The sequence below is a fragment of the Vanessa atalanta genome, chromosome 29 (genome assembly GCF_905147765.1).
Source record: "Vanessa atalanta chromosome 29, ilVanAtal1.2, whole genome shotgun sequence".
Taxonomy (NCBI): domain Eukaryota; kingdom Metazoa; phylum Arthropoda; class Insecta; order Lepidoptera; family Nymphalidae; genus Vanessa; species Vanessa atalanta.
Window position 1 is genome coordinate 3538281 of NC_061899.1, and position 14678 is coordinate 3552958.

General features: G+C 32.9%; 1 protein-coding gene across 1 annotated transcript in view; it reads left to right on the forward strand.

Moving 5' to 3' along the window:
* Positions 1-12816: 12816 nt before the first annotated feature.
* LOC125074968 (putative fatty acyl-CoA reductase CG5065) overlaps positions 12817-14678 on the forward strand; it is a 33360-nt gene continuing 31498 nt past the window's right edge. Inside the window, exon 1 of the mRNA XM_047686457.1 lies at positions 12817-12938. The gene's annotated coding sequence lies outside the window, so the exon portion shown is untranslated. The remainder of the gene's footprint in view (positions 12939-14678) is intronic.

Here is a 14678-nt window from a genome sequence, read left to right on the forward strand (position 1 = left end):
TCAAAAGTCAGCGTTTTAATGGCGGGTCGAGTCATCAGAAATGAAACAATTCCCGAGCCTGAACTATTTCGTCGTTTCAGATTTCCATCGGATTATTAGAGCCAACCTCCTTTAAGAATGACGTGTCATTCAATTATCATTGTCATTCATTCAATCAGAACTAGCATCAGGAATCATCAGACATCAATCGGGATAATGATTATATTTTTTTTTTAAATCCGTAATCAATCTTTAAACAAACTAGATCTCTTCTAATCAGGTCAAAACATTAAATACAGAATATTAAACCGTGACGTTGTTTCGCAAGCAATTAATTCATTTAAAATTTTTGTCATCAACGATTTTAAATATCGATTGCAACAGATACGTCACATGGTATTCGCTTGACGTGCGTGGCAATGTCTCTGTAATATTTTATGTTATAGAGATAGGCGAACTGGCAAACGGGATACCTGATGCTAAGTTATCCCATAGATTTTAGTACTGTAAGAAATATCAATCATTGCTCACAAAACTAATCCGCCATCAACCTTGGGAACTTAGCTTACTAACCGCTAAGTAATATTGTGCATTTAAAATATTATAACTTTGGACTTTACTAACATAGGAATTGTGTTAATCTCTTCTATCTAAAGAGACGATTCAAACTGTTAACGATGTGAGAGAGGACCTCCTACACTTAGTTCTTTAGTGTAAAATCAACGAACAATCTAGGTTGGATTTCTTAAATGAAACTCGATGCTCTAAGAGTGAGTTGCTCTTCTCTCTCCGTCAAATCTTAAGTTCAGGTTTCACTGCCGAACATAGTAGTAGATTTATAAGTTTCACCATAGACTCATTGAATCTTAAATCTGACTATTATAAAAATTCTCATTAAGTAGTAATCCTAACTGTTAACGTTACAGCTGGAGTATAAGGAGTATTGTTATTGTTTTTAAGTCGACTTAATCACTAACATTTATTTATGACTTATAAAAATAAACAAGATTAAAAAAAAAACATAAGAATTAATAACATTAAGTTCTTAAATATATATAAATATGAATTAAAAATAGTTACTGTATAAATCTTGACCGCGTGGAGTGGCAAGAATGCTAGCAGCATTTCCCCGTTGAATCGCAATTCCGACCCTCTGGGCTAAAATCGAACCAGCCCTCCTGTCACCAGTGGTGTCAGCGAGGTGTTATACATTTAAAAATGAAGCTTTTTGCATCACTACTCCAAGGGCAAAGTGTTTCGACAGTATTTTGTGTTTTGTTTATATTTAATCACTTAATGCATTAAACGCAGTTCTTGATTGTTATATATTTGTTTAAAATAAAACATCGTTCCACATACTACACATTTAATTATACTTCCAGGTTCGATAACATATTCGCCGATATTCAAAACGCCATTTTTTTACGAATCCATTTTGAATTCCGTGGAATATTCGAATATTGACCGATAAGATTGTATTGTTCAGAAAGTATCAGTATAAGGTTAGAGTATTGAGAGAGAGATGATATAAGTCAATTTTTTGTGCCAAAAAAACACGAATTATTTCGCCAATGTCACGTGCGATGGAGAAGACACGATAGAGATTGATCAGTACGGTCGAGATTACAGGCTCAATTTAATTTTGAAGGCATAATAGTAGTAGACGGAATTAAAAACCCACAACCTAAAACAACACAATAATAATAATTAGATAAAAAAATAATTGCTATTTAAACACAGAAGAACAATCACAAAATTATTTACAGCTTAATCTTATTACGTTCAATATATTTACATAGAAATTTACAAAATGGACTAAACACAAACATTCAACATGAATAGGGCGAGGAACTTTCGGGGGGAGAACGTCGTATACGGGATGGAGGAGTTTGGGGTAAGAAAACAGTATATGGGATAAAGACCTTCGTCTAGGCCACACTCACACAAAAAGTGATTGTAAATTGTATTCGTAAACGTTTTTTGGCAATATTTTTTTATTTATACCTAGAATGATTATTTAGTAAATGACATTTTTAAATTCAATTTAATTCAACAATGACTTTGAGTCCTTCGTGTCTTCTCCAACCTACGTGACATTGGCGAAGTAATCTGTGTCCTGTCAGCACAACTAAAAGCCATTAAACTAAGAATTGAATTGAATCGAATGACTTTGAGTAATTAATCAAAACAGGCTCTGATAATTAACATGTAAGTACTTATTTAATATGAGACAAGGTATTTAGTTTAAGCTCATTAGAAACACAAGTAATCACAGCTTGCTATTTACTCTAATCGTATGACTACAAATGGAACTGGCATCCGGTGATTATTAGCCATTTTCAAGAAAATAGGTTCACAATTCGTCTGTTTATGAAAATATATTTTATTATGTCCGTATGATTGATCAATAGTGGTGCCATTCTAAGACGGTCGGTTGACATGCAATGTCCGAATCTCAATCACATCTTAACTGTAAAATTTTATTACACTTAAGTGAGACGTAGACATACTTTAGTTGTTAATTAGGTATATTCCACTCTTGTAATTAGTTGTTAATTTTGTTTAAGTCTCTACTAATATTATAAATGCGAAAGAACTCTGTCTGCGTTGCTCATCCACGGTAAACACAACGAATTAAAAAAAATGGTATGAATGAAATTTAACCCCAAGAAAGGACATACCTAGCCTTTTTATGCCTTATATCTAAAATGCAAGCGAAGCCACGAGACAACTAGCAGTTTATAAGTTAAATGGTAATGGATGTATACAAAGTTATAAGTTGGAAAATTAATAAAATAAAATCAACCTATTATTGAATTATAATTATCAGGGGTACTAAAATGACATAGGATACCTGTATCCTATCCCTAGTATACAGGGTTATTGGTAATTCGACGCATTCCCGTTAGGAGGTCAGAAGGGTCAGAAGGGTTTGCGATAATTTTAACCCCCATATGCATGATACAAAAGTGAACCATTTTTGAGTTATCACGTTTTTTAAGTTTTTTCAAAATAAGTCAATGATAGAAAATAACTAACGCCGACCATGGACATTTTCAACACATAGATTTGCCAGTAAGTTTCCAGCATTTGAGGAACGAATGGGCTCTCTTCCTGAATATCCAAAGTCGTATCGCTATGATATATTTTTAAATCGTATATATGTTTAAGCGAAGTCGAAATAACTTGGGGGAGGCCTACGTCCAGCAGTGGAATGACACAGGCTGATAATGATGAAGTCGAAATTGAAGGTGGGGTTCTGACTTTTGCGCCATCGGTACTGGTGCCCTTATCCACCTAGTAAAGCTACTGGATATATTTTTATAATCCTGTTAAGTTTGGTTTAGAAAGTAACACGAACATTGATGACCAGGACCTTCGTTCCAGTTTGAGGGTTAAAAGCCTACCCATATTATAAAAAAATTAAACAATGAAAGACTTACAATGGCAATTGCTTGTTGATTCTGACCTTGAAGGTCAAAACCTAATGACCGTAGCTGAGGCTACCTGTGAAGATCGGCTTCAGTTAGTAGGGAAACTTGGATGCACGTACCAAATCAAGTTTAGGGCAGAAAGGAATACCCCACACATACGTCTAGCATATTGATATATATATATTGTATGCGACATAATAAATCATGTCAAGGTAGTCCACCTGACACCTGAAATTCTTCGGGTATTTTTGTTGCGAAAATGACTAGAGGCATAGACGGAGTCACTTGTCGACAAACTCGTTTAAAGAAATGTATTCAAATATATTGCAATTGAAAATGTTCGATAAGTCACGTGACCGATGACGTTACGTCACATTGAAGCTTTGGTGTGTACAGTGTGACTTTGTCTATAAAAAATGTCCCTAAAAGTGTGCAGTTACATTATTTCCATTTTATTATTTTCTCGGTGACATTTCATTAACGGCCTGTAAATTTCCCACTGCTGGGCTAAGGCCTCCTCTCCCTTTTAGGAGAAGGTTTGGAGCATATTCCACCACGCTGCTCCAATACCGTTTGGTAGAATACACATGTGGCAGAATTTCGTTGAAATTAGACACATGCAGGTTTCCTCACGATGTTTTCCTTTGCCGCTGAGCATGAGATGAATTATAAATACAAATTAAGCACATGAAAATTCAGTGGTGCTGGCCTAGGTTTTAACCCGAAATCATCGGTTAAGGTGCACACGTTCTAACCACTGGGCTATCTCGGCGCTCTCGACTTCTCAATGACAGCTCCTGTGAAAACTTAAACGAGCGTCTTTTTTATATTATGTATGCATTATTTTAAAAAAATATGACGTTTACACACGTACAAGGTTATATCAGAGTCGGAGAAACTGATAGGGTTGGAGCTATATCGATAAAAATAACACGATAACATTTACCCGATATATTTTTACAAAAAGTAACGAAACTACTGCCGAATACTTTTGTTCAAATTTATTAACTAATATTATAATTAATTACAAGATGTTACTCGTATTGTAATTCTAACTTCTTTAAAATTTTCGAAGCTGTTTTAAAATAAGTAGGTATCGATAGGTATTCGACAATGAAACGAAATAATAAAGTAATTTTGATTTAAATATAAAATAATAAATGATAAAAATAATAATATAATAAATATACGCAATCGATATCATTACTTATTTGGTTACAACACTACAACTATCAAATTAGAACTGTCATCAAGAAAACCAAAAAAAATGGCAATAGTATAGATGGCGTAATTAATTTGATAGTATTTAGATGGATTCCGAGCTATGGAGTGGAACTTGAAGGAACGCGTTAAAAATCGCGCAGAATACACTCACGCAGAATTAGCGAGAGGAAGTTAAGCATCGGCCTTCAAGAGGTTTTATTTTCAAATAACTCTGCCAATCAGATTTATTAATCCCAATTAATAAACATTTAAATGTTACTTGTAGATAAAACTTTGCTAAGATGTTTATTATTTTATGAGTAAATGTGATAGCATTGGTACAAGGAACAAACACAAACTCGTTACTCCTGTTACTCGACTGCATAGTCAGTAACTCCTTGTTAATAATGTATGTATGTAATGTATACGGTTCTTACTGTTGGGTGGTAGAATACATTATGGTGGTATCTCCCCAAATATATATAAAAACATAATAAATACCCCACTAAAGAACGATTACAGTTTTAATAACCTAAAATTAATAAACCAGTCTTTATGCACACAGAGTCTTAACCTTCGCGACCGATTTGGAACTGAGCTAGGCTAATTGATCTACGTGCTAATGTGGCACGGCAGTGATTTCCACTGACCTTGAGGACTTGCCCGATTGAGCACGGAACATATATAAAACATATAATTAAGATTATACATACAACAGTAGCGGAGACGACCAAATGATCAGAGCACGTGAATCATTTAACTTTATTAACTAAGATTGCATAGGTAAGCACTTTATGTGATAGGTGTTATAATCGTATGTATCAAAATATTTCATTAAAGACAAGAAGCGCCTCCTTTGTATTACTGGTATGTTGCATGTGTCAAAATAAAAAAAATAAAAAATGACAGTCGTTAACCGAAAGTGCGTGTTTTAATAATAGGTGGCAAGCGAGCAGGAGGCTCACCTGATGGAAAGTGACTACCACCGCCCATGGACATCTGCAACACCGGGGGGCTTGCAGATACGTTGCCGACCTTTATCTATATTCATCTCAAGCTCTGAAAGTTACCCCTAAAAGCTGAAATAGTAGCGTCTGTGGTTGGAGTTCAACCTTGTCTCATCAAAATGGATACAATAATTTAACAGTGAAAGCATAACAGACGGACAGAGTTAATTTCGCATTAATAATATCAGTATAAATATACCGATACTCGAGCAAACGTCAGTAATGTAATACCCCTTTTGAATAATTACCCTCTCCCCCTCATTAAATTATGAGTAGGTAACTATGAAAAAAAGTATTATCTTAATTTAGTTTATTTTATTTATTTCGTATATAAGTAATTAGTAATAATGGACACAAAAAAAATTAAAGATGGCGGCCAAAGGCACAAGGGCAACATGTCTGTGGAGATTTAAGTTACATTTATTTATCTTATGTAACTAACACAGATTTGTTATCACACAGCCATAATTAAATAGATTAATGAATCCCATGTTATAATTAACATATCTTAAATTTAGAACAGTTTTTTTAATATATACTAGATGTGCCCGCGACTTCGTGCGCGTTTGAATTTAATAAAAAAGCGTGAATTATTATTATTTTACTCATAATTCTAAAATAAAAGTAGCCTAAGTTACTCCTTATTACATCAGCTAACTGCCAGTGAAAGTCCCGTCAAAATCTGTCCAGCCGTTCCGGAGATTAGCCGGACTAAACAGACAGATAAAAATTGTAAAAAATGCTATTTAGGTATATGTACCGTGTATACATACATATGCATTTAGTAAAACGCAGTTATTTTAATATTACAAACAGACATTCCAATTTTATTATATGTATAGATTAACTAATGTATTATATGACATATTTCTATTTCACATTAGAAATGTCATTTAAATAAAGTTTCATCATTTTGGCGGCAAATGTAGATGAGTGAGTTTATATTTAAATTAAATAAAATTAAAACCTGTCGTAGGTTTCGAAATTCCTAAAAGATCTTTTGATTAAACGCGAACTTTCGCGCAGTATAAATTCAATCGTACTAAAATACTCTGTTATTAAAAAGGTTGGAAAAGAGTGTTTACTGAGTTTGTTGCCGCTCCTTCTGGGTAGAATCTAGTCTCCGAACCGGCGGTAGAAACATTTAATTCAACACCTTAACATAACGATTCAAAAGCTTTCATGGGCCTCCTTGAATAATTTTTAGACTTGAAAAAAAATCGCAGTAAGGTTAATAACGACGAGGAGACTAAACCGATGTTTTTTCGTAAATAGCTTAACAGTCTTAGACCGTTTTTCATGGGTAAACACTCCGAGGTCCCGGATTCGATTCCCGGCCGAGTCGATGTAGAAAAAGTTAATTAATTTTCTATGTTGTCTTAGGTCTGGGTGTATGTGGTACCGTTGTTACGTCTGATTTTCCATAACACAAGTGCTTTAGCTACTTACATTGGGATCAGAGTGATGTGTGTGATTTTCTCCAATATTCCTTTATATGTATGAGCGTTATCAGTAACAATTATATCTTAAATATAATATATATATATATATAGAAGATATAACTGTCGATTGATCGCAGAAATCCGGAGCTTTAATGGGTGGCGTACTAAATGAATCTGACCTATTAAATAACTATATTTCTTAGGGCAAGGTATCCACTTCTATAATAAAATTGCGCAGACAATTTTAACTTTGCCGTTTAATAAATTCAATCATTTGTAAAAAATACATCGGTAAAGAAGGCATATTATTCGATAGAAGATTTTATAGATGATAAAAAAGCGTGGAGTTAATGCTTGTTGACTTCCAGGCAGGAGACATAACATACATATATAATTGTATTTAACTAACATTACTTTATTTTTAGGTCTTGAAAAAGAGTAACTCCTGATTTGTCTCCGGAGGACGGTGGAGCCGAGATGGCCCAGTGGTTAGAACGCGTGCATCTTAACCGATGATTTCGGGTTCAAAACCCAGGCAGACACCACTGAATTTTCATGTGCTTAATTTGTGTTTATAATTCATCTCGTGCTCGGCGGTGAAGGAAAACATCGTGAGGAAACCTGCATGTGTCTAATTTCAACGAAATTCTGCCACATGTATATTCCGCCAACCCGCATTGGAGCAGCGTGGTGGAATATGCTGCAAACCTTCTCCTCAAAGGGAGAGGAGGCCTTTATCCCAGCAGTGACATTTACGGGCTGCTAATGCTAAAAAAAATAAAAATGCTGATATGTCGGTTCTTCTCGGTAGAATCTACATTCCGAACCGGTGGTAGCTTTACTTTAGTTTGTTAAATGGCGATTCAAAAGTGCTTGTAAAAGCCTACTTGAATAAAGTATATTTTACACTATCTAGACATTTATTACTTTATTTAATATGACACATATAGATAAATAATACGATACCGGATATTCAATTTACCATTTACTTAATTTAAAAAAAAGTTATGACTAAATTGATAAATTAATCTTATTATTCATTAAAAGAATACTTTTTAGAAAAAAAAACGCCTGGATTTAGGCTCGGGTTCCATCACAGGACAATAATTATTGTAAAAAATTAGTGTAAAGCATTGTAAATCTGTTTATTTGAAAAGAGCAACTATGCGAGTTTCTTGCCGTTTCTTCTCGCTGAAGGCAGCTTCCCGAAACGTAATATAAGTGTACATTTTCACACTAGCAACACAAAGTTCTTAACAGCCTGGACAAAGGATTACTTACGTCACAAATTAAACATTATTATTTGTAAACTCTCTCTCTATGTCATCACTATCACGTGATATTATTCTTAATACCCCGTCGTTCGTCTTTTTCATAGTTTAAGAATCTATGTTCCCATTCATGATACTATAGAGTAAAGGCATGTGTTTAAAACGACACTCTTGATAGTCCAAGAGGTGATGAGCGCAATATACCCTATACTTTGTCGTCGGGTGATGATATCATTTCGCGTTTAGATCTGGCACATATAAAACCAAGTTTTGCATCAGATGTAGGATAATCATCACTTTTTAAATCTAAATTTAGATGACTTTACTATTATAAAAATCTACAATGGTCAATGAGTTCAGTGTCTTAATGGTCACCTGGAAACAAGCTTGGTACTTACTATAAAATAATATTAGTATTCGTATATTATCCTAATAAATTGTAACAGAATATCACTTAAAATCACTTACATTCTTCTTCTTCTACTTCTATTTGGTGGTAGGGATATGCAAGTCGTTCTGGTATGCCCTTCACTTACAGCAATACCAAGTATTGTTGTGTTCCTGTTTGAAACGGTTGAATGAGCCAGGGACATAACATCTTAGTTTCCAAAGTTAGCGGAGGATTGGTTTAGTACGGGAGGATTCCTATTTCTGACAGCGTTAAAGTCTATATCCGTATAGGTAGTCCATTTGAGACTAGTAAAAAGAAAAGCACGCTCCGATCCATAAGGGCGGAGCAGTAACGTTAAACACAGGCGAAACCGCGCTGAGCAACTAGCTTTAAATATCTGTTTAAGTAATCTATACTAATTTTAAATCAGATCTTTATCTGAATTCCTTCTAAATATATGTGAAAAATTATCATCGGTGTTGCATAATATCATATTAAGAAAAGTTGAGCAAACTCCGAGTAAATTAAGATCACGATAAGAAACTAAAATTATATAAAATATTCGACCTCTTTTGTTCGACACTCCTAATGACCGATAACGAACTGGAATTCCGGAGAATTTTCGAAATTTTTATAAAAAAAAAATTCCTAATGGTTTCGATTAAATAACGATTGAACCCGCTTAATGGTAATGACGTCTTACGTACGCAATACACATGAATCAGAAAAAAATACGCTTTTAAACGCAATTTACGTAACATTTTATAAACGTTGAATATTACGTAGCTATATAGAAAAAAAGAAACAGCCCTTAAATCCCACTACTGAGTTAAGGCTTCTTTTCCATTTTGAGGATGATTCCATTGAGATGAGCATTGTCATGCTGCTCCAATTCGGGTTTGACAGATACAAGTGTAGCAGGCTTTTCTCACGATGAATTGACGGTAATAAATTTCCCGCGAGCACGGGATGGTTAAACACAAATTAAGTACGTGAAAATTCTGTGTTGCCTGTCTGGGATTAAACTCGAAATCATCTGTTTTCTGTTATCTAATTGAATTCACTATATCTGATATAACTTGTATTGAGATTCGTTGAAACTTGTCTACGTTCGTGGTAAATAATATTTTACTTTTATCGGCCTAACTTAGCTTTGAACTTAAGACCTTAGAATATATATCTAGCAACTAAATCATCGAGACAGTAAGCTATATTGTATATGTTTATATTTTGTTCATTAAACAGTCGTATCTTATTTATTGTACGTGATTAAATAAAAATAATATTGACAGATCTATTGAATTGGACGTTGGTTTTCAAAACTTCGTTAAGGAATTAGATGAAGAGCAAATATTTTTAGGAAAACTTTATTCCATTTCTAAATTCGTTGAGAGAGGAATATATCACAAATGTTTGGGTCACTGGGTAACCTCCAGTGACCCAAACATATTTGTGAAACAATCAGACAATGATTGAATAGGGGCCACGGACAGGTCATATGTCATATGTATTGTGTACGGACTATAGCGAAGCTTTTGACTAGATATATTACATGTAAGTATTTGGAAATATCAAGGCTGTGTGATTTATTGTAGGCATTTTCATGTTATGTTTGTTTAATTGTTATATTTAATAAGACAATTAAGCTTAGATAATAATTTAAAAAAATGTTCTGTTCTGATTTTTGAATTTCTTACGGGGTACCTCAAGGTCCTCATCTAGGTTCTTTATAGTTTATTTCATTTAATAATTATTAATCTCACAAATTTTAAACATATAAAGTTCAAACACACGTTTAATGTGTCCATTAGTACGTATGAGTAAATTTAATATGTTTTTATACTATATCTTAATGGAATTAATAATGTACCCTGTTTTTACACTCCAAAGTATTTATAAGATACTTTTCCTCAAGTCAATGTACATTTCTTACTTAAATAATGATGAAACATTAAAATAAAAGAAAAAAAGACACAAAAAGGTTTCAACAAACCTAAAGCTTTTATTTATTAAAAAAAATATAAAGAAACCATCACGCAGTGAGTTAATTAGAATTAATCAGCCGCGGTTCGCTCATATTTAGAGGTTAGTCGTCGGGTGTTAGGCAAATAACCTTTCGTTTTGAAATTCATCGAATTCGGTTCAGTGGCTTAATCGTGACAAACCAACAGAGTACCTTTCGCATTTATTATATTAGTATATATATACTCAACAGTCATTGGTAATGTCCGAATCTGATCCACTGTAAACCCATATTAAACTTGGCATCGACGTAGATCTATTAAAAGATAAAACAAAAAATAACTTACAGAAATTTCTGGAGAAAGGCATCAGAAAAACGTCGTATAAACCACAGACAAGAACAAATTTTTGTTAGTCAGTCACGCCGAAACGGTTGAACGAATTTGCATCTGGGTTTATAAAGATACTAGAGAAATGTCTATAAGCACATGCTACCCAAAATAATTACAATTTAACAGTAATGTCGCAATGTAAGTGAAAAACCATCTTAGCTACAAAGGAATAGTATATATTTTTTTACATTGTTTACTTGGTGGTAGGGCTTTGTGAAAGCCCGTCTGGGTAGGTACCACCCACTCATCAGATATTCTACCGCCAAACAGCAGTACTCAGTATTGTTGTGTTCCAGTTTGAAGGGTGACTGAGCCAGTGTAACTACAGGCACAAGGGACGTGACATCTTAGTTCCCAAGGATGGTGGCGCATTGGTGATGTAAGGAATGGTTAATATTTCTTACAACGCCTTTGTCTATGAGCGGTGGTGACCATTTACCATCATGTGGCCCATTTAATCATCCGCCTACCGATACCATAAAAAAAAACATTGCCAATGTGAATTTAGCAACGCCAAGTGCCCGTCTGCCTAGTAAATATAATTAAAAAAAATCGTCCGAAATCTAAAACCAAATATGTGGAGATATTATAGAGCACACACATGTGAGTAACTGTGTGTGGTCTCTATTTCCTTATCAGATTAAAAGAAAATCCGACACGACTGGATAAACGACCCTGGACCTTTAAACAGTATCCGAGACCAGGAGTTGTAATCAAAATCAATCAAAATATACTTTATTCGAGTAGGCTTTTATAAGCACTTCTGAATCGTCATTTTAAAGACAATATCAAGTGAAGCTACCACCAGTTCAGAATGTAGATTCTACCGAGAAGAACCGGCGAGAAACTCTTTTTAAAATACAAAGTTATGTTAGCCAAATACAATTATATATCCTGCCTGGAAGTCAACAAGTATTAACTCCACGAATTTCTATCATCTATGTACTCCTGTATTGATTAATATGATTTTTTTTTTATTATTTACTTCCGCTAGTCAAATGAGAATCATAAACAATATTTCTGTTTATTATGTTAAATAGACTAATAATATATCAGACATTCTATATCCATAAACAAAACAATCAAATAAAAATTTAATTTTCTAAATATTTATAGTAATTAATTTTCTTGTTGGCCTACATTGATAAACCTTATTTCAATTAAAAAAGGATTACAAATAACGTCTTATAAAATATTAGTTAACGCTCGCAGCTTTGCTCGCCTTTTAGCTCATATCTTGCCTTGAAGTTTCACCTTGCTTCAATTTTTTTTTTTTTCGCACTTGATTTTGGCGAAATAATCTGTGAAATAAACTTTTTGGCACAAAAAAAAGTAAAAAAAAAATCTTTTTAATTATATATATGTAACTGAACTTCTAAACGGTTAGAGCGACTTCGATGTAACTCTTTGTGTATATTTAAGTGGTTTCGTGAGTGGTTCATTACGCTCGGGTAGTAAAAGTAATTCTTATTTAACGCAGAAGAAGTGTCTTTATACAAATAGGCAAATAATTCTTAGTCGTTTCCTTTCCAATCAATTTAAATTATTACTATTAATGACATTTAGATACATAGCTTATAATTTTGAGAAAGATGAATTAGAAGTCGTTCTGAATTAAATATGTTCGCTAAATACGTATTTATAAACAGATTGAAACACTGACTAATTATATATATGGAGGTCACTCTGTCTGATTATACTCGACGGTATATAGGAGTTATCTTACAATAGCGCGGAGTCGTTCATTCGACGGTCAGACGCGGAGACTTGCAGTTGAGTAGTGTGACGGAATTAAGTTGATCGAATTGAGTTTTAACGAGTTTAGTGAGTGTTGTGTTTTAAGTTCAGTTATAATAGGTGAGTTTTTTAATTTTAAATTTAATGTACCAATTTTTTTTTTTTTATTTAAATGTGATGCTTTCATAGGCAAAGGTGTAAATTTTTAAGGTATAAAAATTAACACGTGATAATTAATAAATAAAAGAATTATTAGAAATATCTAATATTATACTTAAAATAATTTGTTGTAATAAATTAATGCGTATTGAGGGTACATAAAAAAACTTTAACCCTGAAAATTGCGTAAACAAAATATTTGTTATTAATAATTTAAAAATATATGCGAATAAGTTTACGCTGATTGGGATGTTGCGTAAGGCGGAGTTTCGGGTAGAAAGGACCGAACGTGTGACAGTATTCTTTTTTTTTTAATTTTTATAAAAGAGAACAAGATGTTTTTAAATTAAGCGCTTTAAATTTAATTCATATTAATTGCTTTTATACTTGTAAAATAATATAATGTATTAAAACCTTCTCCGAAACGCCCTCCATCGTTTAATATAAGTTTTATATATATAAGTTGTATGTAATTTTATAATGTTTAGTGCTTAAATATATATATATATATATATGTTTTAATTAGATAATGATAAAGTCTCCTAAATCAGTTAAGATATTGAGCGATTGTCAATAACAGTTGTTTGTTGAAAATATATTAAGTTAATAAAAATAAATTAGCCTTTTTCTAAAAGTATAACGAACTTCGTATGTTTTGTTAATATGATTTCAAAGTAAATGTAGATTTATTTTTTTTATAATGACATCTTCAAATTGACAAAGATTTTTTTTTATTAATAATAATTAATTTATTGTTTTGAGAACTATTCGATCCGTCGTTAGAGTGTCCGTTTATGACTCACGTTTTGTATGAATATGATGTAAAGTATTGTTTACACTTTATAAACATTGGAATGTAGATTTTTCTATATCTATATTTTTCTCGATCTTTTATCTTTTAAACCTAAATAATGATATAATATAACAGAAAGATAATTTCACATTTAATATAAAAAAAAACAATGATTTCAATTTTGAAAATAAATTTATTAAAATGGCTTATGAGCGTGTAGATTTATTTAGTTACAATACTATTAATAATAATATATATTTTTTTAATTAAACGAACGAATTTATACGGTCGCTATCGCCCCGACTTCCTCAGCGATGGTTCCAAGGCAGGTCACTTTCTTGCGCAAACGCATGTTACAATATTTTGGACATGGATTAACAATAAGTTGAGCCACCGGTTTATATGCCACTAACTTAACCATAGAACCTCAAGGTCACGTGTTTAATTATGAAAATAAGTACATAACGAATTTCGTTAACGGTTCTTTTCGATGTAATAGACGTTCGTTGCGAACAGTACTTGTAAAAAACTATTTGAATATAATTTGAATTGATTAAGTACTTAATCTTGTGAGAATATAGTTTCAATACAATGTAGTAGTATTGTAGTAGTAGTATTAATAGTAATTATCATTTTAGTATTAATTTACAATACAAAATGATTTATAAAGAATAATTGAATTGCTCGTTGTGCTTTGTGTCTTTAATAAAATTTAACATATTTACATTACATACATACATGATTAGCAGCCTGTAAATTTCCCACTGCTGGGCTAAGGCCTCCTCTCCCTTTGAGGAGAAGGTTTGGAGCATATTCCACCACGCTGCTCCAATGCGGGTTGGTGGAATACACATGTGGCAGAATTTCGTTGAAATTAGACACATGCAGGTTTCCTTACGATGTTTTCC